General features: G+C 40.8%; 1 protein-coding gene across 7 annotated transcripts in view; it reads right to left on the reverse strand.

The window, feature by feature from the left end:
* TLN2 (talin 2) overlaps positions 1 to 25924 on the reverse strand; it is a 386133-nt gene that overhangs the window by 280796 nt on the left and 79413 nt on the right. The window lies entirely within an intron of this gene.

The following is a 25924-nucleotide window of genomic DNA, read 5'->3' on the forward strand; positions in this document are numbered from 1 at the left end:
GTCAATTCCCATTTTGCATAGAAGTAGAACTGACTGAATATACTACCATCATCTTTTACTAATGATTTATATTGAAAAGGCACAGGAAGAAAAGTCCCTCACTGTCTCATTTATGAGCCACCAGGGATGTAGCTTAAAATAAGGGGGTAAATGGTAATAGAAAAATCAACCTGGCCCAGGCCAAGACTTCCATGACTTGGTTCCTATTAATATTTATGAGGTATTACTAACTGAGAAATGGGCCAGCCAACCCCAGCTGTTTAGGGGATGTCTACCTTAAGCGCAGGCTGGAGGAAAGGGTGGAGCTGGCTTAAAAGCCCCAACTCTGCAATCAGTGGTCTCTGGAGCCTGCACACCGAGTTCACCCAGCTCTGTCACTTAAACTCTACAACTCTGGCCAAGATGCTTAACCATTTAGTGCTTCGGTTTCTTCACCTATAAAATGGGAATAGTAGTAACTACCCTTAAGGTGGCTATAAAGCTTAAATAAGTTAATACTTCTAACCACACTTAGAACTAACTCTGCGTGGAACATGTAAGTGCTCAATAAATCTTAAATATCATCTATTCTTTTAGCATTATACTTCTATCTCACACTAAAAATGCAATAATAACAGTTAGTGGCTCTGTACTGTGCATCATAATTTTTCATGCATGATCCCATTTAGTTCTCAAAACACTCTGATGAAGCAGATAGGAATTTAAATTTCAGTTGAAGAACCTGAGGTTCAGACAAATTTAAAATCTTACCTGATATCGTATGCTGTATCCGTTACATGCCATTGAGTTGGCTCCAACCATGGCGGCCCTATGAACGAGTGATGTCCAGGATGTCCCATCCTCAACAGTACTGCTCAGCTCCTATAAACTCATGTCTATGGCTTCTTTTTTTCAGTCAAGCCAACTCCTATTTGGCCCTCTTCTTTTCCTGCTGCCTTCTATTTTTCCCAGCATATGCTAGTAAACTGAAATCTTAACCCAAGGCTATTTGTCTTCAAAAGCTTTGTTCTTCCTACCTGCCACAAGCTCTGCGCTCCCTTCTCATCTCAGCCACAAGTAACTAAAAGGGAGGGCTGCTAGCCAACATTCATTGAATATTCATTATGTGCTAGGCCTGAAGCACTTCATATAACCTTTCGCTCCACATAGCAACCTTATAGATAAGTAAAATTGCCCTCATTTTTCAGATGAGAAAATTGAGGTTTAAACAGTTGAAGTAATATATACAGAAATATGAAATAAGTAGGAGAGCTAGGACAGAGCTATGGAGTCTCGCATTATGGTTTCACTAACAAAAAGAGGGAGGGAAGAAGGAAACATTTGCTTAACAGGTCCAATAAACCTCTGTACCATCAAATCGCTATGTTCTACAAAAGAGTCAATCTGTGAGTATTTCAGAGTGGGCAGTGTCATAAGATATGACATTCCCAATTCTCTTCTAACATTAACAGCATGTTTGACTTTTTAAAAATTGGAATATGAATCCTCAAACAATTTCTAGGGCAAAGTTATGTTTGCTAAAAAATAAATAGGTGCAAAATTAAAATGTTGAAGTGGGAATAATTATTCAGATTTATCATCAAACAATCACCACCTCATTTTTCTCCAGTGTCCTACAAAGGGGTAAACGAGCCACAACCTCTAACAAATTGAAAAGGAAAAACAGGGACAATTTTGCTTGGGGTTTGTTTCTATAAGGACTTAGCCATTTTTCAAACAAAAACATAAAACCTCTCATTTTATTTCAAATAGACTACTTCAAGCTTTACTGTGATTTCTATTTTTAAAAAGTTTGGAACATGAAGAAAAAGAACAGACAAATGGAGAGGGATGAGCCTAAAGTGCAGTAAAGAGGGACACAGAGAAAAGGCACAGGAACAGAAAGGGGGGGACACTGGAAGTGCAGAACAGGGGCGGGGGAAAGGAAGGCTCAGTATGCTCTGAAGTAGTAACATAACCTCTCCTTGTCCTTGGCTGCAGACGTGCTCACTCTCCACTGAAATCTGATTAGCTCATTCGTCCCTATTCACTGATCTTCAGTGAAACAGTACCAGAGAGGATGTGCCCATGTGGCGAATGAGAGGGACTGGTCTTGCACTATCTTCCAATCTCCAGCATCAGTTAGAACTATATCATCACTTGATGGTTCAAGGAAATGTTTCTCTCCTCTCTGTTCAACTTATGCCTTTGCAAGAAAACTCAGAGCCAAGTTTATCAAATTACAATTGTCTCTTTATCATCAATTGCTTACCTTATCTCCTACCTGAAATCTCAAACAGCTCAAAAAACATCTTTCTGCTATGCAAATGGTGCCAGACACAGCTACTAGAAATGTTTGCATAGCACAAGGCAAATGAGTAGTGATACAATTGATCGCCTGCCTACCAGAGCTTCTGTCCAATTAAGTGAGACAGGCAGAGGTGGACTGCACCATAGGCAGAAGGACACCAGGCCTTCAGAAACAAAACAAGAGGCAGAGGGGGAAATCAAGGCTATAGCAGCTGCCTAGAAACAACAATGCACCCAAAGTTGAAATCAAAGGACTTGAGATAATTACAGGTCACTGACAAATCCAGTGAATGTGTTCCCCGTCTGACAAATTTTGTCTTATTTGTAGTTAAAACAAATCTTGAGTGACATTTAGAACTTCTTATGCAGAGCAGCCCGACTCCTAACTAGATGGCAGTGTAATGTGATTAGGACCAAAATAAACCTACAACCCACAGAAAAACACTGAGAACATAAACCAAGGAGGGCAGGATGCTGTGTGTCATTTGCCAAGAGGAGAGAACAGAAAATCACATACTACTCTGGAACTAATTTAAAAGCTCCTGTTGCCCAAAACCAGTAATAAATTGTAAGCACAGCAAACTCATTTTTAATATTGTCTTACCCTTCATCAATAAACAATTTAAGACAAGCTGCAACACAAACAGCAGAAAAAGACCTGAGTTCTACTTGGACACATCGCTATGCCTCTATAAACCCACATCTCCAACTGTAAAAAGAGATAATTGGATGGGACAATCCTCAAGGAGTCCCGTTCTCAAATCTTTTCAGCTTTGAGATTCGCCCACAGCTGTCAACAACCTCTGGGTCACAGCCATGTTCTATTGGAGCTGCCCTTCCCCACTCAGGATCCTGTTAAATAAGGAATTTACCAGCATGGATTTCAGTAAGGCACTGTATGGGAGGGACATGTCACAAGCATAGTTGGCATGGTACACAAAGGAAAGGCAGAGTGCCTACAAGAGGAATGCCAGGTATGCTCTGCTGGATTTATTTATACTCTATATATTCTCTCCACTGCCAAAGAATTCATGGGAGTCTGATATAAAAACACAAACAAACCTGTGTACCGGGTAGTGAAAATGAAGACAAAATAAAAAACCAGAAACCATGTGGTGTTTTCCGTATAATACCGATCACTAAGTCACTGGTAGCATGTCTACATAGAAAGCCTAAGGATAACATCTGTGTAAGCAGCAATCCTGCAAACCTTCCAGCACCCTTAAGTGAGAATACTCATCAGAAAGCTTACTAAACTTGACAAATAATAGGACCCTGCAGTAGTTAGATCTCAAAGAAAAGGGCACAAGAAAGCTTAAATTCCTATGTGCAAGTGCACCAGAAAACAAGACCAGTAGCTGGCTTAGACACAGCCAAAGTCTGGAAACTATGAATTTCCACTGATTGCAAAATGGATAAATTCTAGTATATTCACACAAGTGGTTACTTACTATACAGCAATAAAAATGAACAAACATGACACAATGACATGAATGAATCTCATACAATGCTGAGCTAATAGCATTTAGTTAATATAAAATTTCCTTTTTTGAGGGGTTAAAATTATATTGGGGGTTGAATCAAGACTGCTATCTACCATATATAGTTAAATAGAAAGCCACAAAAATCAAAGAAATAGAAGTGATAAAAATCTTAGCATCAGAATGGGCCTTAGATCTTCTCTAGCTCAGCAGCTTCATTGGAAAGAAGGAATCAGAGGCAGGTGAGAATTTCAAAGTCATACATGCTCTTACATCCCACGTCTGTAACTTTGCAGGATATCTGCTTCCCCCATCCCCTCCTCCAAAAACAACAATGACAACAATAATAACAACAACAACAAAAAACAATCCAAACTTACATTCCTGCTCTCCTTGGTGTATAGGAAATGTGGTATATGAGAAAAACAAATCTTGCTCATTCACTTCCTTCAGGGAAAGTTTTTACTTCCCCAGTTTAATGCTGCACCCCAATGGGACAAAGATAGAAACTGATTTAACTCTTCTCATTAGCTATGCCAATTATTTAGTGACGATATCTTTTGAACACTCAAGGGCTGCTGAGAGATCAAATGCAACTTAAAACTCTCCAAGTCTTTAACACTTCAAGTATAATTGCAACTTGACACAAAATTTCCATATTTTGAAATAAAACATACAACTGACTGGTACAATTTCTGTGTTCTTCCCTCTATCACATTTCAATGTCCATGAACTGCTAAAATTTCATCAAGGGTACCTGAAGGTCAAATTATCTTTACATGCTAATGACTACTCTGAATTAATTACCACTCTTAATTAAACGACCTCATCTGCCCATTACAAGTTATGAAAGATCTTTAAGAGAAAAAAAACACATTAACATTTTGTTCCAAACATATCATATGTACTTTTAAAGGGGGATCATTTGTGGAGTTTTCTCGAAGGCATCACACATTTGACCTTTTAAACAGAATTATATTTCACTGAGACAATGGAGGAACTTTATGGTTACTTTTTTTTCATACTTCTACTGACATAATAAAATCACACAAAACTTCAAATCTATTAAAAAGTTTTGCTCTCAAGTAATAAAGAGAGCCTCTGGGAAATTAAATACTAAAAAGAACTGAGAAAAAGTTGGAGATGTTTACATATTAGCTCAGTAGCCTTTAAGAGATTTGTGATGAGGGAAAAGCACAAGTCACTGCGTGTGCTTTGCACATAACTTACGAAAGTAGAAAGGTATGTTCTCCGAAGTATAGGAAAAGTAATATTGGGGTTCCTGCCCACTTCCTAACAAGGAATTTTCTCTCTCTTTTGCTTCAGTGATGAGGAGGAGAGAAAGGGCTAACATGCAAGAGATTTGGAACATTCTCTACCCCTAGTAAAGACAGAAATCTGTGAAATAGAGCCAGAGTCTTAGTTCTCACAGACTGAGCTATAGGCTTTTGTGTCACTTTAATGGGTAGTTTCGAAATACCATATAGGCTCTGCGAGGGTTTGCAATTCAATCTATATTTACTGAACATCAATTTTATGCAAAGCTTCTTCTAGACCCCATGTGGACTGAGGACTAGAGAATAAACATTTACTGTGTGCTTCCCATGTATGGGACACTGTGCTAGGCCCCTTATGTGTCTGTCCCATATCCTTTGTCATTCTCATAATCGCCCTGCAGATAAGAGTGATAGGCCGTTTCACAGATGAGGTAACTAGAGGTTAAGTTACTTGCCCAAGGGCACACAACTCAGGGGTGGGAGCAGGAAGCAAATCCAGGTCTATATGGTGATCAGATGCATTCTCTCCACTGCCCACACTGACCCCAGACTACAACATCCCTTCCCTAAAGATGAAGGAAATCCAGCATTTACAATAGAGCAGAGCACTCTAAGACAAAGCAAAAGGACACAAGCACTGTGGTGAGTCAACGTGTCACAGGGGCTTGAGCAGAGAAGACACGACCTGACGGGCATGTAGCTAGTGGACCAAAAGAAGTTCTACAAAGGTCAAAAGAACCATTGAAGCTGGCCTTTGGGGAACGAAGTGAATATCTATGCCTAGTGACAGATGAACAATCACAGCAAGCAAAGGAAAAACATGGCAAAGGCACAAGGGCCTAAACAGTAGAAGAGAAGGGTCTTTTGGCTGAACTTCATAGGGGATGGCATACAGAGATGAGGCAAGGATAGGAAGATGTAGGTCACCCTTGTGAGAAGGGCTCAGATGGTCAACTGCGTTTACATGTCACCTATTTGGCAACAAATGGAGGGTTAGAGGCAGTCTTAGTCTGTTCTAGCTGCTATAACAAAAATACTATAGATGAATGGTTTATAAAACAAAAACTCTTTTTTCACAGTTCTAGAGGCTGGAAATCCAAGATCAAGGCACCAAAAGATTTGGTGTCTGGTGAAATTTTGCTTCCTAGTGCATAAATGGCCATCTTCTTGCTTGTGTCTTCACACGATGGAAGAAGTGAGAGAGCTCTCTAGGGTGTCTTCTATAAGGGCGCTACTCTCATCCATGAGGGCTTCACCCTCATGACCTAATCACCTCCCAAAGGCCCTGCCTCCTAGTACCATCACATTGGGGGTTAGGTTTTCAACAGATCAATTTTAGTAGGACACAAATATTTAGTCCATAATGAAGGGTCTTGAAATGAGGACTGGAAGAGAGATTTGAGAAAGAATGATCAATTTTGCAGGCTAAGTGAATGAGAAACAGATGTTGTTACCAATCCAAGCAGGGAGAATAGCAATGTAGGTCGGCAAATGCCCCCAGAGTGCCCTTTCCCAAACATCCCAACCCAACCCAGCAGTGCAATATCGAGGATTTTTGTAGGATTGTTTTTTATTCCAAGGAACAGAGATACTGTGGACAAATCACATCTAAACAAATATCCCCTAATTTTATTTACTTTAATGCAAGGGGAACCCAAGAATTATCAATAGTTGGCTCTGTCTACCAAGCTAATACAATTCCAGACATTAAAGTCATCCATTAGAAGAAAGTCTGAAAGAGAAAATCATGGCTCTGAGCAAACAAATCATCTGTTTGTTAAGTAGACCAACAAACACCTTGATAGAGAAGACACATTTAGGAATGAAAGGCCTCTACAGCATTCTATGATTCTATGGCACTTATGGGGTCTTTTTAAAAAGAGATACCAGAATGTTATCAAGAATAAAGATAAGTTTAAGCATAGAAAAAAAGAATTATTTCAACCAAAAGACATTTCTGAATCAAGAGAGGCTCCAGAAATGAGACAAAGAGAAGCAAGAACAAACTCAGAGGGTCCTAGAAATGTTTTCAGTGAAATGTAGGCATTTCACTATTAAAAGACTAGTATTTCCAATTTCCATCACAGACTTAGACCATACAGATATCGAAGGGCTGTATGAACATAAGACATGACAAATGTGTGAACAATCTGTCCAAACTGCTAATCTCAGACCTCTCAGCCTTTAGTTCTGATCCAGAACAAGAGTCTGGCGGTCAATGAATGGTACTCCTGCAGGCACCAGCCAGGACCAGACACTGAAACCCAGGGTACCAAGAGGACGTATGTCAGTCACAACCTTCGACAGAGAGATGTAACACCAACCAGGGTCATGGCTAGTTTATGATGGGAACGTACTGAGGCGTACCTTTGCAAGACATCCAAAAGAGACTATCTGAAGGCAAGTTAAAGATCTATTTTTGTTTTAACTAAAGACAAGAAATCTAGGAAAATGGCGTTGCTCATTCTATTCTGGCTCAAGAGAACAGTTTGAACATAAATAGCCATATCCTGAGTTAAATGTATTAATCTCTAGAAAGTTCACAGTGGTCAATTGATGAAATTGGGGTTAATCCTTAACATTCAGGGGTGAACACACAAAGCATGGCTACATCCTCCCACAAAACATTCTTCTGTTAGGGGCAGAAAGGACTATTTTTCCCACAGTGTCTCTCCCCTGCTGCCCATGGCACTTAGTGGAGCTATGCCCTGAATATGACATCTTTCAGGCAAGTCAATCCTCTGCTAACATTTGGGAAGGAAAACAGTACTTTTACACATTAAAACAGATAAAATTCACTATGGGATAGAATGTGAAATCCAAGTATTTGTAAGGGGGCAGCGGGGGGCGGGGGGAAGAATTCAAAGAAAATTTTACGATCCTTCAGTGGGCAGTTTGGAGCTAGGCCCAACCCTTTTGAGGGTGAGTGTTGAATTTTTCATGGAGAGTGTAGGGCGATTCCAATTTGTCCTTCTTCTTTCACTTAGAAACACTCCAAAACATGAAAAACAGACTAACAGACTCCTCAGATGCCAGTACCTTTACCGTGTTCATATGTCATTGATATCAAGTGCCGCTAGTAGCCGCCTCATAATGCCCTAATCACCCCCCTAGAAACAGCACAACCACAAGGAGGTGTCAGTGGTTGGAAGTCACTCCAAACTGAGGACAAAAAGAGGACTTACTGCAAAGCCTTGCACTCAGCAGGATATGGACAGCACCCAATAAATAATAATTCCTCTAACATTGCAGGAAGTTGTTGTCAAAGTGCTTTACAACTATAAATACCATATACCTGGGGCCAAGGAGCCAAGGGACAGTCTCCACATTTTATCTTTTGCACTTCATTCTAAATGCACTTGCCTTTTCTGGACTTAGGAAGAGCATGTGGTATCACTTTATACCACCAATTTGGATTCTCTGGAGACTGTCTTCCTTCACATCCATAAAACACATTTTATTTATTATCAGAGTTTTGTTCCAAGGGCCTGGAGGCATCCAGCGGGCAGAGATAGGGCGTTGTTTGTTGACCGGGCACTCACACTCTACCCTGCAACTGCAAGCTGCTAGACACCCAATCACAGCACTACTCTGGGGTGGGCAAAATATCACCAGGCACAGATTAGTGGAAAAAAGGAACAGAGGCTCAATGTGGGGCCCCAAATGACAAAAAGCATAACTGAAAAATTAAATGTCATGCCAAGTCCTAGGCCCAGGTCAAAGAAGTGGTGTGTCTGTCAAGCAAGATCCATGTATTAACCATATATTATAATCACATGCCCATCTCTACGGTATCTCACTACTTAAAGTGTCTCAACTCTTACATAAGGTAAGCCTCAGTACATTCCCATTTTACAGCTTAAGGAACTGAACCTGCACCCAAGTCTTACCAACCCTGAAGCCCTGTGCCCCCACCTTCTAGGTCACTACACCCCAGGGCTGACACTTCTGGACCCACTCCCCTGGGCCCTTGAGGAAACGGCAAGCTCTGGTGGAGTCCCAGTGCTGAGCCTGAGGGGCTGGCAGTACCTGTCATGAGCAGGGACATTAAAACAGGCCATTTGGGGCCCTGGGACATCTTACTGGCTCATTTTGGAAAAAGTATTTAGTCAAAGCTGCCAGTGACAACAGCAAAAATAATGAGAAAATACAGACTATTGGGAGGATTCCAACCTTAAAACTTTTCCTACGTATTAAGAACATTTTGTTTCACGTGGCTGATAAAAATAAGATTTTTAAATACAGAATTTGAAATTAACGTTCCTATTCAAACCCCAGCCTTAATATTTCCTTTTTCTGACTGAGGGAACAACAGGATGTGGACACTGGATCAAAAACCACTGGATTCTCTCTCCCACAGGAGCCAAAGCAGTAAGAGGCAGAATAGAGGGTGGGAGTTCCAGGCAGGGAGGTAGCCCAGCAAGCCAGCCAGACTCTGGCCCCCGAGCCCCGTGTCAGTGGTCCGGTTGCTAAATGAGGCTGTGGAAAGCCAAGACCTGACAAACCCACACCTACCCCGTAGCCCCTTTCCTCCTTGGCTCTGTGGGATCAGTGAGATGCTAACAGGGCAGGACCCAGAGGGCTGGATGGAGCCAGTCTTAGCTGAGAATGTGCATTCCAGGCAAAATGAGCCAACGATGTGAACGGGGACGTACCCAACACCTCACTGCTATGTTGGAAGTAGAATCCCAAAGCTAAATCATTCTTTGGAATATGGATTCTATTGGAAAACCCTTGAAAGTGTGTTAAGTCACACAGATTTGAGATGCCAACCAGATATGACTATTATCAAAAGATAGAAATTTACAAAATAAGTAACAAATTGAGTGCCATCGATGGAATTTTGTGAAACAAATCCTGTTATTCATGATTGGCTAAACAAATAGGTATTAACAAACGTGGGTCACTTTTTCAAAAACAGTAATTCTTACATTCTTATGGAAAAGCCAAATTTTATTCAGTAGCCATTCCAAGATCCTGATCCACTCCAAAGACATCACTGTCAGCATGATCAGTATAGCAGATAGGCAGTACACGGTAATAGTTAAGAACAGATTCTAAAGCCAGAGTTCCCTGGTTCAAACCCTTGCTCCACCAGTAAATAGTGATGGGATCCTAAGCAAGTTACTAAAATGTTCTGTAGTCTAGTTTATTTATAAAATCTATAAAATGGAGATAAGAACAGAACCTCGCCTACAGGACCCTTAGGAAGGCTAAATAAGTAAAACATTGTCATCGGAACCTGGTTTATGGTAAATCAATCCACGAAAGTGTTACTCTTACATTCTTCTGTGCAAAAGCATTAAGAATACTGATTAGAAGTGAAAATTATTCTATTCACAGAAGAAAGGGATAAGCAATGGCTATATACAGACCATCTGTGGTCTAAAAGTAATATTTCAAAAAAAATCTAACCATGAAAACATGAGTCAAATAATTTTGCACTAACTAAAAATTAATGCTAAAGTCTCGGCCCATATTTTCAAAAATTTAAGATAGTAACATAAGTTATTAAAATTTTACTTTACCATTCATTCAAAGTTAAGTTACCTTTTTAAATAAATGTTATTTCCCTAAATTTCTTTTCAACTGGATACCATTTGGCCACTTTTATTTCAAATTCCTTTTTTTTTTTTTAAGAATATTTGCTTTGATGATCATCTATAGGGCTTAAAAATTCACTCACCTAGAAGGAAACATATAGATTTACCACCATGATTAAATGGTTTATTCATCTCTACCAAACGTACCAATTAAGGTTTATTCAGAGATCCAGTTTTGAAATCCTATTCTTTGAGATTCCCCAAGAAGTATAAAAAATAAGTCCAAAAATTTATAACCAAAAAAAACCAAAAACAAAAACAAAAAAACCTTGACATTTTACCAAGGATAACAATATTCTGCATGTCAAAAATAAAGTACTATAAAATATTTTCATATAAAATTATTAATCTGGTTTTCAAGTATGGTATATATGGGTTTTTGTTTGTTTGTTTGTTTGTTTAGAGAAACACCTTACATATTTTTAGAAACAAAAGAGCAAAATTCTATGAAAAACAGCTTGTTAAAGACATCTGTGTTTCTTTTGCCCAGTGCTGCCCATGTCCTTGGGGAGACAACTCAATTACTTACTAAGATGTCACATTTTATTATGCTTCAGTTACACACTTCCTCTGATCAACCATGTTAGCATTTAATTACCACACAATTAACTCGTGGCACTCATACAAGCTCATAGGCATTTCTGCTTTGGCCATGGAAATCATCAAATAGTTGACCCAAAGCCTACCCTGCATTGCTCCACCCACTTCTGCTCTGTCTCCCAGGCATTTGCCTGGACTATGAGCATGAAGGTTTCATAGAACATTAATTCTTCTCCAACTTTAGCCATGGCTGCCCATGGAAGGACCAACCTTGGGGCAGAGGGCTCACAGTGCCAACACCCGTACTCAATGGGGACTTGGTAATAGGAGGAAGACAACTTAAGCATCAGATGGGTTTTCCATTAGATAAGCGGTTACCAGACTTACGTATTCCATAGCAAAAAAAGCCCTATCCTATCCCAAGCTGGGCTAACTTTATCTTCAATGTCCTCCCTCTTGGGAAAACCACCTAAAACCATCATTTCATTAAAAACGGCCACTTTAAAACTGAAGAAGTAGGAAGAATATATTTCAAAAAGAGGCTATTCTTCTAATAAACAGCTTAATAGAAAATATATTTTTTCTCCTGTTGACTTTTAGACCAATTCATGGGTCGTTCTTTGAGAAACACTGGATTAGTGGTTTTTAAGGTCTCTGCTAACCCTCGAATCACTTAAACACAGCTCGGCAAATGTTTTTAGGCTAAAAAGAAGATATTTATCACCAGTAAATACAAACAATGTGTAATTCATTCACTTCACATATGTTAAAGTGACAAACACATACACAAGCCAAAAAATGGGGGGTAGGGGAGTAAAGAGAAAGCATTCTGTTTTCCTGATATAACTTCTAGGAAGATTAATTTCCTGTCTGAATGCCATTCTGCTCACACATGATTTCAAAAAGATGTTTTTCTGCTTTACAATAGGAGTGGAATCAGCTGTTTTAACTTGGGGCCTTAGAGTGCAACTCTCAAGTTGTATAGTTATTTATAACTACAGAGCAATGCCTGCTTCTGTCATATGGAAGTATGTGAGACCCCAGGGAAAGGTCATGAGACAATGTCGCTTGTTTCAAACACACTGCCAATTTAAGACTCCCAAACGTTTGGGAGAGCTTTCATATTAAGAATGCTCCACAAACAAACTAAAGGGTCTCCTGGCAGGAGGGCTCTGATCTTACCTAAGTTCAGCAAAGTTCCTAGGAATTCAAAATGTTAGTCTGAAGAGTTGGATTCCAGTTGGATGTTTGTAGTACAATTCATGTAATTATCCCATGCAGATACGAATTTGCTCCATAAATATTTGCTGAACATTTTCTACTTAGAAAGCAGACTGTAGAGTCTTCTCATTCTTCTCTCCTCACCACATCCAAAAACGGTACGACACAGTCCAGTTTTCTAGAGGGGAGCCCTAAGCTCTTTCACAAAGTGCCACTGCATGAAGTGCTCTAACAAATGCCACACCCAGAACCTGCAACACACACCAATGATTTCAGAGGACAGAGAGGTCCCTTCTTCTTGGAGATATCACAGTTAGTTGGATTTGAGCGGATCATGTGAAGAAAAAGACAAGCAAGGAAAGTACCAGGAAGCCTTTACTCCTGGAGTGCAGACTCCATTAGGACTGGATCTTCCTGGGTCCTGTTCATTATGGTTTTCTTCATGTCTAGAGCAAGGCCTGCCAAAAAGTAAGATCTTTCTCTGATGAAAGCAAAGAATAAAGGAGAAAATGATCTTAGAAATGTCACTGGCTTAGTCATCGCGTAATTAGCTTCAAGGCATTCAATGACAGACCTCTGGTTCACCTTGGGACCAAGCCCTAGGTTACCTAAAGTGGCTGATTTCCCTTCCTCTAGAGACAGACAAGGCCCCAAACTGTGTCACAGATTGGGTTTAGGGAGAACTTCTTTCACTCTTACTCACTTATCATTTGGAAATTCCTTAATTTGCTCCCCACTGATGTTACAAAGCAATCCTTAACCAGCACGTGGAAGAGAGAGATGCACTTGAAGTTTTGCCTAACATCTAATGTTTGTGCCTAAAATGAAACAGAGCCAACATTGTAGTTTTGAGAAGTACAGGAAGTGTTCCAGCCTGGGGCCACAAGATAAATTACAGAGCTGAGGACTCACCCACCAGCTGTGCTTTCCAACCCAGACCCCAATTAGAGGGCAGATGGGCTCCAGTGAGCAGAACCTCAGGACAGGGCTGCCGGAAGAACACTGGCTAAACAGAAGGATTCCTTGCTTAGTGACATGATGCCATGGGATTGTTTAAGTGTCAGAATTTCCTAGTACATTTTAAAATAGATATGTTTAAGTGAATATAAACCAGATTTAAGACAATGCTTCATGAGCATTGTGCATTAAGCTAAAGTAAGATTTGCTTGTCAAATAAAAGATGAGGACAAATGGGAGAACCAAATTCTATCCTCTGAAGGTATCACCAAGAAACATGGCTTTGTTTGTTTATTTTTCATGTTATTTTCCAACAAAAACAGGGTGGTGTCAAGAATGGTCCGCAGTCAAAAAAATAAAAATATTTACCCTTTCAGCACTTAGCACACTGCTCGCCCCTCATGCTGATTACAATAAATAAATAGCCTAAAGGAACTATCAGTTTTTACTACGATCTCAATTTCTTTCATATAACCTAACATATGGTTCCCTTTTTTCCACATGGATGCCCAATCGTTACAGCATCCCTTGTTGGAAAGCCCATCCACTCCCCATTGAATCACTTTGGCCCTTGTGATGAAAATCCATTGTGTGGGTCTATATATCTGGACTCTCTAGTCTGTTGCATGGATCTAACATTGTCTAACCTTAGACCAATGCCATACTGTCTTGATTTCTACCCCCTCATAGTAAACCTGGAAATCAGCTGGTATAAGTCCTCCGACTATGTTTTCTTTCTTTTTTTTTTCCTCCAAAATTGTTTTGGCTACTCTGAGCCCTTTGCATTTCCATGTAAATTTTGGAATTGGCTTGATGTTGTAATAAAAAAAAAAAAAAAATTTTTAAATACCCTTCTGGAGTTAAAATTACATTGAACCCTTAAGTAAATTTGGGGAAAAGACATCTTAACAATGTTAAGTTTTCCAATACATAAATATGGTATCCATGTTCAAGTACTTGAGGGACCTATCAGAGTTAAAGAAAAACAACATAAAATCTAGAGCTACCTCGTGTGCCAAGAAAGGAAGAATAGTTGGAAACCAGAAAGTCTCTGCAGAGTAGTTTACAACTTCACACAGTTCTTTCATAAGTTTTACATGGAATGGATTCTACTGATGAATAAAGGTTCAAAAACACACAGATCAAGAAAGAGGTAGATGTGGAACCCAAACCCAGGTACTCTTTTCCCCTGATTCGGATCCAAAGTTTTTGCTACTAAACAGTTCCCTGAAAAGTAAGAATAAAAGGGAGGTAGAAAAAACAACTGAGGAAGTAGTGTGAGCTTAGCTCCAAGATGACTACCTGCTCCGAGAAGCTAAGTAAGGATTCCTTACTCGTCCTGGTTCTCGGATAAGCTCATAGGACAGAGGAGAAAGAACCAATAGGAGACGAAAATAAATTCAGAGCAGGAAAATATCCTGTCTAGGAAGGCCCCAGCTGGAGAAGAGCCAAGAGAGGAAATGGGGCAGAGCATACTATGGGAGCCCCAGAGAGCACAGCCAAGGGTACACACATGGCCACCGGGATGCCTGGGAATTTCCAAGAAGGGAAAAGCTAAAGAGGCGAGCAGGCATGGTAATTTCCTTTTCACTCCACAGAAAGCAAATCATTTGCCTAAGAAGACTGAAAAGGTAGTGGCAGTGAGCGAGACCACTCGTCACTTAAGAAGGACTCTCAATATATAAAAGCACATTTGGGTTAAGCAGAGCATTCAGTACTAAAAGTTTCAGTAACTGGAGGATTTGATTAAATACAATGTAGATTAAATACAAACCATACTAATATATGTGCATAAGTCCCTGTTGATCTCAGGTGTCTGTGCGTAGTTAGTCCAAATCTCAGTGCTGCTGACATAGAATTTAGGGCCAATTCCTACTCTTGGTGGGTAATTTTTATTCTCTATATTTTTCTACATCTAGCAAATTATCTACAGTGAACATATTACTTCTGAAATTAAAAAAAAAACATATATATATATATAAAACTCTTGAAATGGCTATCATGGAAGTTTGTTATCTCTATTACAGCAGAGCTCAAAAGTCGGCCACATAAATCCAGGTATTATGGATCGAAGTGTCCAGGCCGTGGGGTACAAAGCACTTGGCCCTAGAAGAGTGAGCAGTTAATAAAGTAGTATTTGAAAATAGAGCAAACGGAGCTGTAAAGTGAAAGCCTTCTGGGCTTCACAAAATTGTTTTTCTCCAATACATCTCTGGACTCTCTGACAGCTAAAATGAAAGGATCAGCTTCAAAGTTGTTACCAAAAGTACCAGAGTGAGGAGTGGAGACAGAGGTGATACAAAAACAGAAGTCCAAGACACTTACCATCCAGTCTTTATATTTCACACTGACTTGCATTTTTGCAAGTGGCCATTCTCTCAGCCTGCCTATGTGTTCACACTTCCAAGTTCTATCTCCAAACCTGGACCCAGAGCCACAGATAACATCCTTGTCTTCTCCAGCTGGGCCAGAAACCAAACAACAGATGATGCAACATGAGTTTTTATGGATTGACGGAGTTGTGATAACCAACTTTATTTTAGAGTCAAGAGTGCAGTTGATTCCTTTCTGAAATTCATAGTTTATGGAGAGCCTATGCATCACCAGGCCCAGTGCTTTTGGTAATGAACCAACGCCCAAAGCAACTTGTCCAAGGTCAGGCACCACTAGGTAGCGCAGGCTTGCCATCCTGGCTGACTGCCTACCATTTCTTTCCCCATTCTGTCACAAAGACAGCCTTCCTCCTTAGAAACTTCAAAGCCTAGAAACTAATTTCATATCCTTTTAAGAAGAAGCCAGCAATTGAAGCATTTGTTTTTGGCAACTCTGTTTTGAAGGCATTTAAGAAAAGCTGTCAAACTTAGTAAATTCAAACTACAATGCCTTTTCCTAGAAAAACAGTGCTCATTTCGTCTTTAAAAAAAAAATAAGGAAGTAGCAGCTTCATGAAGGCGTGTAGGCCCCCAAATTCTATAAAGCTTTATTCAGCTGAGGAAATGCCTTTCTCAGTAGTGGCAATGCCTTTCAATTCATACATTACCTTGAGGGCAGAGCCACTTGTCACCGAGCCTCGCACTAGGCCCATCACAGACATAGACGGAGCAATAAAGATCACAAATCCATGCCATATGCCATGCTTTCTCTATCCCACAGACCCTACTGTGCCAAAACTACACTTACTTGGTTTTCAGCCAGTGTCTTAGTACCTGACCCTCCATGGAGATGAGGTCCATTCATTAGTTCCCTACCTCGAAAGTAATCATTTCAAAAATTAGTCATAAGGCTTATGAGATTCTTCAAACTAGATCTTTAAAAATTAAAGATATGAAAAGACTGGTGAGCCTTCATAGGCATAGCATAAAATCATTTACCAATTTAAAATCCTGCTGGTATAACTATGTCCAATTAAAGAAAAAGCAACGACTTCCAGAGGTCCACTCACAGCAGTGTGACTGGATCCCATCAATTGTGCCTCTTCCTTCTCAAGGGTAATTTGTAGTCACATCTGTAATTCAGATGTCCTGTACCACAGCAGGTGGCCTTAAGATTCAGAGGGTATCAGAATTGTGAAAAGTTCTAACCAAGAATTAAGGTTTTCCCAGAGCAAGACAAGTGCAAGCTTCAAGTACCATTTTTTCAAGAGCCAGTCAAACAAGTAAGGGTGGTTTCCAGCAACATCGTGGGAGGCCCCTTCAGTACAAGCCTAGTGGGGATGGAACTGATGGGTGTTCTCAATGGCCAGTCATGGATATCCACCCCAGCCTTCCCTTGGCCTCAGCTGAAGGCTTGTTTGACAAATCTAGGCAGAAAGAGACACATGTGACCCACTCGAGAGGAAGGAGAACAAAGGGGACTTGTACAGCCCTGAATATGCCAATCGATGGCTCAACACGCTTCCTTTGGCCAAGTGGAAGCAAGGAGTAGAGACAAAAGCTCCCCCTTTCCTCAAAAAACGCAGAGGCTTACCTGTCCTAAGCTCTTTTAGCCTTTTGAAAAATATCATTTGTCTTGTGCTCACTGGGATGGCCTCATAGCACATTGCACCTTTAAGCAGAATATTTCCAAATTCCCAAACTTGCACAAAATGCCTTTTCCAGTGGCACTATTAGTGAGGAACAGAAGTGCTCTGGCAAGGCTGCAAGCCCCCTCAGGTTACCAGATTCTGAACATCAAAATCCCGTTGACGTATGGCCTGTGGCAGGGCCTGCACAGTCAGAAAGGATGGCCAAGAGCGGTTCGGCCTGGGAGAACCGTCTTTAAACAATGATGCCTTTCTTCTGCATCTTTAACTGCTCAAGAACAATATGCATATTAAATAGCAGGGAAAAGTTACTCAATTGAGGCAAAAATTCCTTTCCTAGCAGCACTCCCTCAAGAAGGAATTTCACATTGTGCCCAACTCCAAGTGCGTTGAGATCAACACAGCAGATCTTCTGAGTCTTTCTTGACCTTTTCTAAGGGCATTTAGTTTTAACAAAATCTTTCTTCCTTTGCCCCAAGAGCTAGTTCAGTGTAGGCCCCAGAAGTCCAGAGGCAAATACTGCCCTTGCCCAACTGGAACCCAGTTTAAGTATTTTAAATACACGGCAAAGGTGCCCTCTTGTTTTGTGGAGACCAGCCACAATGCCTCCCTATAGACTTTGGAGACAATGACTATTTGTTCCACAGTGTGGCCTGTGGAGCTGTTTTGGCCAGGCAAGTCCTATTGTATTCATTTTAGACATGGAAAAACCACCAATGGCCGCTATCCACATTAGACGTTCATTCCTCTTCCTCTCACCTGAACTGTAATTTTGAAAGAATTTTTGAGGAAAGAATGTTTAAGGAATGACAAATTTTGGCAAACTACACTTAATCAGTTGGGACATTTGCACCACCTTTTTCTCATTTTCAAAATATATTTGTTTAAAGCAAGCCTGGTTTCAAGTCATATCTGGGCCATTTCCCTTTTTAATTTTTTGTAATAAATAATGTCTCAGGGAACAGAAGATCAGATTACAAATATAAATGTAGCCCCAGAAAAAACAATTTGTCGAGTTATTCCTAGAATCTTCTGTGAAGTCAGCATGGCATGTCTGTAATTCTGTCTTACTAGGACTAGTAGCAATGATCAAGTCCTCCTGGTCGTTCACTGGTCATTTAATCATCAATGACTACATATAGATACCACTACATTCCATCAACAGAGCTCTCTACTCCGTTTAACAATAACCCTCACACAGCTGTCTCCAGAGTGTATCGATTCCTTTAACAGTTTTGCCAAAATTCTTTTAACAATTTTTCATGCACTCTGCATATTTCCCCCACCCTTCCTAAAATGTAATGGACTGCTGACTGATTAATTCTATTTACAAAAAGAACTAAGAAAAAAAAGCTGCCCGAGTAAGCAAGTTTTGTGAAAACCATCTCACCAGGTGTTGGGGGCCGTTTGACACCTGGATGCACCTCACACTCCTGTGGATAGATACTTGGATACAGATCGGATGTGTGGCAATCCCAGCTCTGCAGGACACAACCGCCAACCCAGAAACATTCTTAAAATTTTCCTTCTTTCAAGTGAAGACACTGCCCAACGGCTCCCACGCTTTCCGATGAAAGCCTGTCCCTCTTGCCTTACCTCAAAACTTTTGATCATTGCATATGCCTAATTCCAACAAACTTGCCGAATGACCCTTCTGCCAGATAATAAGTAGCCACTAGGAAGGCAAGAAAGGATAGGCAAGTTGACAGTAGGGGAACTGACTGCTGACACAGGGAGCTTTAAAAAAACTCAAATATTCAGCACTAAAACTGCACAAGAGGTTGGGGGCCATGCTTTGTAGGATCAAACAGTTCTACTCAAATCACATATAACACCACAGTAGCATGAAATGACAATTTTGAATTATTAGGAAAAACATTGTTCTAGCATACCCTTTGAAACAGAAACAAGAAATATTTAGACAGATTTCCAAAGTAGTTTAAATGAAATTAGTTTAAAGGCTTTTCAAGAGTAAGAATCTGTTACCTGGAAAGTTTATTCAATGTGAAATACCACATTCCACAATGAAACTGGATAAAGGAGGTATTTTTGAGATGGCTTTGAGCTTTTTACCTTATAGTGCTTATTCTTCATGGTAATTTTACTTAACGTCACCCCTGCACACTATCTCAGCAACTTGGAAAGCAAAAAATGTCCTTCTGTCTTCTCAACCATGCAGTTTGTCCATGATGTTTTAAGAAATTCCAAATAGTTACTGAAAGTATAAAAATAAGCAGCTTGCTAGCCTTTACACAACCTCGAGGCCACAAAGTCTTCACATAATATCACAGACTGGGTCAGTGGGTAATGCTAGGGGCTGCTCTGCTGTGCCAAAGAAATTCAAACAAAAATCATAAGCCTACACAAGAGGTATTTAGAAAAGCAAGTTCAGATTAGATAGAACTAGAGAATTTACTTTAAAAACAAAAATCTAGTTCTTATTTACATTTTTAACAGGTGTAAAATTCTAAACTTTTAATCTCCCAATTAAAACAGGAAGCTTGGGGACTTCTTTTAGTTTTCAAATAGCAAGTGAAAACCATCACTGCGTGGGTATCAGCATAGAAAAGCTGGATAACAGAGAATCACTGATAATGCCACCACCAAGAAAAGAACTTAGAACTGGACACATGATTTTTTTTTCAACAATTTAACAATATGATACATGTGTCTTCTCGATTATGAATTGCTTAAAATTCTATTAAGCTGAATTAAGCTGACTGTGGAGTCCCTCAGCATAAAACCATCCACAGGGGGAAAAAATCATTTTATAACAGGGCACTTCCTTATTCTGAATGACCCGTGGCTAGTGAAGTCTGGGTGACTGCGACTTAAAGATGGAATGCTGAGGAACTATTTTCAATGCCATCAACCAAAGATACTGCTGGACTCAAACAGGATTCTTCCCATCTAGGGGAAGCAGGAGCCCTGCATCCATACGAGGGTAGGTTCCAGAAGAAGCTGAGAAAAACACCAAGTCACCCAGAGGTGTTCTAAATGGTCATCCTTAACCTAATTAAAGGTCCATCCATTTAGCCTAATTTTGTTTCAGCTATGTAGATTTAAACTTAAGTACTACAATTTCCAACAGAGAATGAAGTGATCCTCATTCTCCACCCCCAGATATTTTGGGGAAGGAGCAATGGTGAAAACACAAGTGCACTGATAATATCCACACGCAGAGAAGTACACCAGGAGCCCTCAATCATCTGCCACTCATTCATTCATTCATTCCCCAATGAACACTTTTTTGAATCCCTACTAGTCTTCAAGCGTGGCCTAGACACAGGAGATGCAGCTATAAATAAGGGCTGCATTCCCACATAAAAGTAAAAATTTCCAGCGTGCTGGGGTAAGTGCAGTAATAGTCATGCACTAAGGGAAAATCATAGCTCGAAAAAGGAGCAAAGCACCTCCATCTGGGGCAAACAGCAAGAGATATAGCCAGAAACTGCTTCACAGCACAGGGAACAAAGGCAGAGCTAATAAAGGTAGAGCGCACACGCACGCACACATGCACGCGCACACACAGACACACACACACAAAACCCCTCCTTGTTTGGCAATAGAACAGAGCCCATCTTACAGAGTAAGTGTATTTAAATGATACCGTATGTTTACTGAATAGAAGGCAAAGCAATTAAGAGTAAAAGGTAATCAATCCATAAAAGATGATTCACTATAATTTTTAAAAATTGGGCCTATGCAAATTATAGCCCAATCCTTAAAAGTGAAGGCATCGGTAAGCTATATACATAAATGTATAGTCAATATTCCATTTCCAGGAACAATTAAGTACTAATCGTACCACATACCATATGGGAGTGGGGCTTCTCAAACATTAACATGCACACAAACCACCTGCAGGCCTTGTTAAACAGCAAGTTGATGGAAAGGTTGCATTTTAAATACGATCCCAGCTGATGCAGATGTTGCTGGACCTGTGACCCACTCAGAGCAGTGAAGGCAAGGAGGGACGATGGTCTTCAGTCCTGACTGATCATCATAGTTACAAATGGGGCTCTTTAACAACAACAAAAAATTCCTCCTCTCATCTGAAATCTAGTGAGCCAGAATCTTAAGAGATGGGGTTCTCTGTAATTTCTCTTGAAGCTGTACAGGTGGTTCTGAGATGTAGCCAGGCTAGTGAATCAGTCAAGTAGGCATTCTGACACACAGGCCTTCTCACATACCTCACCCCAGGAAACAGGTCAGTTCCCTGTGTAGACAGATAAAGCCAGCAGCTTTGGAAAACATCCACGGGGATCGTGAGTCAGGAAGAAGACGCCCAGCTAAGTTGGCCAGACTGGTCAACTCAACCATGGTGATGCCTGGAATCATAGCCTCTAGGCTGACATCAGTCACAGAATCCATCTTGACCCTTCTCATACACTATAATTGCTGTCCAAAGCCAGTGCTTAGATCATTATCATAGTCCACTTAGCTCATAAAACACACAAAGAGGAAGAGAAAAAAATTTTTTTGTCCTAAAAATTATAGATAAGGGGTCATCCATGATGAAAGACTGGAAAGAAGCCAAAAGGCAAACTATGCAATTAACTAGCCAATGCCTCCAGGCTCCAAACTTGAAAGAGCTCTCTAGCCACCCCCGACTTCACTGCAAAGTAACAATTTTGTTAATAAAAGGGATCAAGTGGAATGTGGTCCTTCAGGGTTTTACATACAAAATTGCTTCTGGAAAAGACAGTAATAGTTTTTACCCTCTCCAGGTGGAATAGGTGATAGAGCCCGACCCATTTGAAATACCAGGATTTCAAATTTCTATCTCCATTTAACAAGGCACTTCAAATTCTGTTCCATGTATTCAGCCTCTTACTCCCAATTTGTACCCATATCTCACTAAAAGTTGTACACCCTGACCCCTACTCCTTCTCTCCCTCTCCTTATCCTGATCTTAGCTGGCAGAGGGCAGGAAATTTTTCAGCAATGAGTTCTCCCTTTACCCTTAAACTTGGAAATGCCTTTACCGTAAGAGGCTTTCCTAAGACTGGTTTCAGAAGTGTTGCAGTCAGGGTCAACGGTCAGGTTCATGTTCTGCTCCTCTCTAGTGAATGCTCTGAGGAGAAAGATCCAAAGCGTTCTCAGCTATACGTGGATCACTCAAAGACAAAAAAGGAAGCAGCAGCAGCTTGTCATTCCTACCACGTGCCACAATGTATCATGTTTATCCTCTATTCTTGGGTCCTAGGAGGGTAATTGTGTAAAAGAAATGAATGACTAGATAAATGACTGGAAATAACAGGATGAACAACATCCTGTCCTCCAGGAAGTTGTTTTCTTGTCGGGAGACTGAGAAGGCGTCGCACAATATAATTGCAAGTACAGTGAAAGAAATTCAGACCTAAAGCCCAGAGGCGCACAGCCAGAGGCGGCGAAGGCTGTGCTTGGACTCAGGTCTTCCAGTGCCACATCAGTGTGCTCTCCTTTCCTCCATATTCCCTTCTCAGAAACACGAACAGCCTTAAGGGAACCCAGAGGAAGGAGGGCTAAACTGCGGTGAGGTGACTGGGGAAGAACAGCTTCTGAGCCAGGAAGATCTGAGCTGACTGGCTGGAAGGGGCTGACATCACTTGTTCAGGGACCTTTGAGAGCATCTGCCTAGAATCTACTCACTAATTACCAGTTCAATTGAATAAGCATGGGGGGAAATGGGGGTGCAGGGAAATGTCTTTTCAGGTAAATGTAAAGTCCTATTTCTTCTTCCTTAAAAAAAATCTTTATCCTTGTCTGCTAGGACTGGGAAGGCACAAAAACCTAAGATATGCAAGAAATATGGATAGAGAGTTGATGTTTCAACTAAGAAGAATAGGAGGTGGGGGCAGTCAGAAGTTACTGATAATTTTATCACATCTGTGGAAACATGACTCAGAGTGGAGAATCATCCAGAAAATTCCCCATGGAGTTTGAACCTCTGCCATGTAATGATTTTTTCCTTCTTAAGGGGATAAAGGTTAACAAAGTATAGCCTTTTTTCTAAATAAGGTCACAGTCCTTTCTCAGTCAGATATCTGCTCTCAGAATTAACATGTACAAATCCCCTACTTGAACAGACATCTCCCTAATCTACTGGAGAGACACGTGTTTTTGTTTAAAACCCCCAGGACTCTGGCAGCTGAGGTCTACCATAAGCTGAGGTTGTAATTACATTTCACCAAGGAAACAAGCACAGCCCCAGGGGGTGGGGGTGGGGGGTGAGAGAATGAGGGGATGGGGGTGAGAGAAGGAGGGGATAGGGGGGACAGGTCAGCCCAAAGGGCTGTAGCACCAGGGTGCCCTTTCCGTGCCCACCCAAACTCCTAGGAAACACACTAGTTTGAGGATCTTGGGACCTAGTGGATTAACTGAAGATGCTAAAAGCACAAGGTTAACAGTTAATGTGAAACCGATTGGCCAGTCTCTCGTCTTCTGGCTTCTCGTCTTCTTAGGAATAAAGGAATCCAGGCATCACCCAGACTGAGGTGGGCCACGTTCCTTACTTAGACAGACCTAAAAACAACCTTCACCAGTACCTCCCTCCTCTGATAGACAAGGAGGTTCGGTGTTATTCACTTACATTAGATTTCTCCTGCCCTGTGTGGGACCAGCATGTTATAAGAGTAAAGTAAGCCGCGGCCATGCAGATTTGGGGGACCTTTTTGTAAGTCTTGCTTAGAACAGAGTCACTCCTGATAGTAACTTGCTCAAACCCTCCTATACTCAAAAATAATAGTGAGGGAGGGAAGAGGTGACCATAACTTGAATGACTATGAGCCAGGCATGGTGCTGGGTGATTTACCTACATATTATTTAATGCCCTTCTCACAACAATCCTACTAGGTGGGTACATTATTAGTATTTTACAGGTGAAACAAACTCAGAGCCTTATAACTGACCTGCACTCACAAAGCCAGTAGATGGTACAGGCAGGATTTGAACCTAGGTCCATGTGACAACTGTCTGGGAGTACGGCTCTGTTGTTGGATACAAATTTAGATTCTCAGAAAGTCCACTTTCATCCGAGAATCTGTTCACTGAGTTGCCAGCTCAGCAGCTGGCCGACAGCTGTTGGGGGACCAGACTTCCCAGATCATGATTTATGCCCTTTACTGGCTCTCTAGCTAGGAACTGCAAACATCTGACTCAACACACCAAAGAAGGTGGCAGCAGGGAAAACGAATCAAATTCAAGTAGTTATTTCCAGATTTCCAATCCTCCCAATCCCCCAGCCCTTCATGGCAAGGCCATACCAACACTCCACATATCCAGTGGGAAGATGGCCAGAACCTTGTCCTGGGCTGTCACACTCTCTCCAAAGCACCACCCCAGGATCATCTCCAAAGGGTCATTAGAGACCTAAGAATTTACAAAGGTCTCTGAGATTATAAGAATTCCACCATAATGGAAAGCAATTTATTTGGAAACTATTGGCATATTTTCATTTATGAATTTTATAATTTGGGGAAATTTTGAAGCTATGGAGAAAATCTCTTGAAAAAAAAAACTAAAGAGAACTTACATAAAAGAGAATTTGTTATTTTATAACAGATGATATCTCCAGATGACAGAATTAAAAGGGTAATATTTTTACGTTTTTTACAGATCTGAATTTTCTAATGTGTCCATAACACTACATACTACATATATAATACAAGTTTTAAGTTGCATCAGAATAACTGAGCTTGCTCATAAAATGACTGTGTTAGGCATTTAGTAAATTATTGAAATATACATACATACACACACACCAGAAATTGTAAGGGGAAAACAAATTCGCCACCACCCCTGCTTCCCACTTCTACAACTCTTAAAGGCTGTTTATTTGATTATTTTTCCCTTGGTGAAATAAAGCTTTATCTGTCTTAAAGCACATTCCCAAACAGGGAAAAGAACACAGGAAACCACTCCTGATGATGGAGACACCTCTTTCTAGCAGAAAGCAGTCTTGAGGTAAGGCCCCCACTGTCATAAAGCCCCCAAGCTCCACAAAGTTACAGGCCCCCATGGTCATAAAGCCTCCAGGCACCACAGAGTTAGAGCTGAGGGTAGTACTACCCCAAAGCAATCAGGAGTAGCAGGAAGATGGACAGTCAGCAACCTCAACCCACCTGTTATAAGGGCACTGCTCTGTGTTGTCTTAGATTCTGGATTTGTCTATGGGGCATCTATTCATCACAGGGCCAATTATACTATATTTTTGTTTTTATATTCTTGAGACTCTGGCATTTGGGGGCCTTTCGGACCCCCAACCTGGGGAGAGAATGCCCCTCTCAGGACTACCCAATTCTTAGCACCAAGGGCTCAGCCAGGAGTATGCCTTTTATATACAAGCCAATCAATCCAGAGTCTACATCATTCAAGTACCTCTAACTTCCACACACCAAGTCTTTATATCCCTTGCACTAAATCATTCCAGGGCCAGGTGCTAGTACCAGGCATTTTGAGACCACGCCTATAGCCCCAAACTCGCTGGAATTATTCAAATAGCGAAGCCTAAGATGTTTACTCCGCCCTACCCTGCCTCCTTAGAAACCCTAA

The sequence above is a fragment of the Pteropus medius genome, unplaced genomic scaffold (genome assembly GCF_902729225.1).
Source record: "Pteropus medius unplaced genomic scaffold, Ma_sr-lr_union100, whole genome shotgun sequence".
Lineage (NCBI taxonomy): Eukaryota > Metazoa > Chordata > Mammalia > Chiroptera > Pteropodidae > Pteropus > Pteropus medius.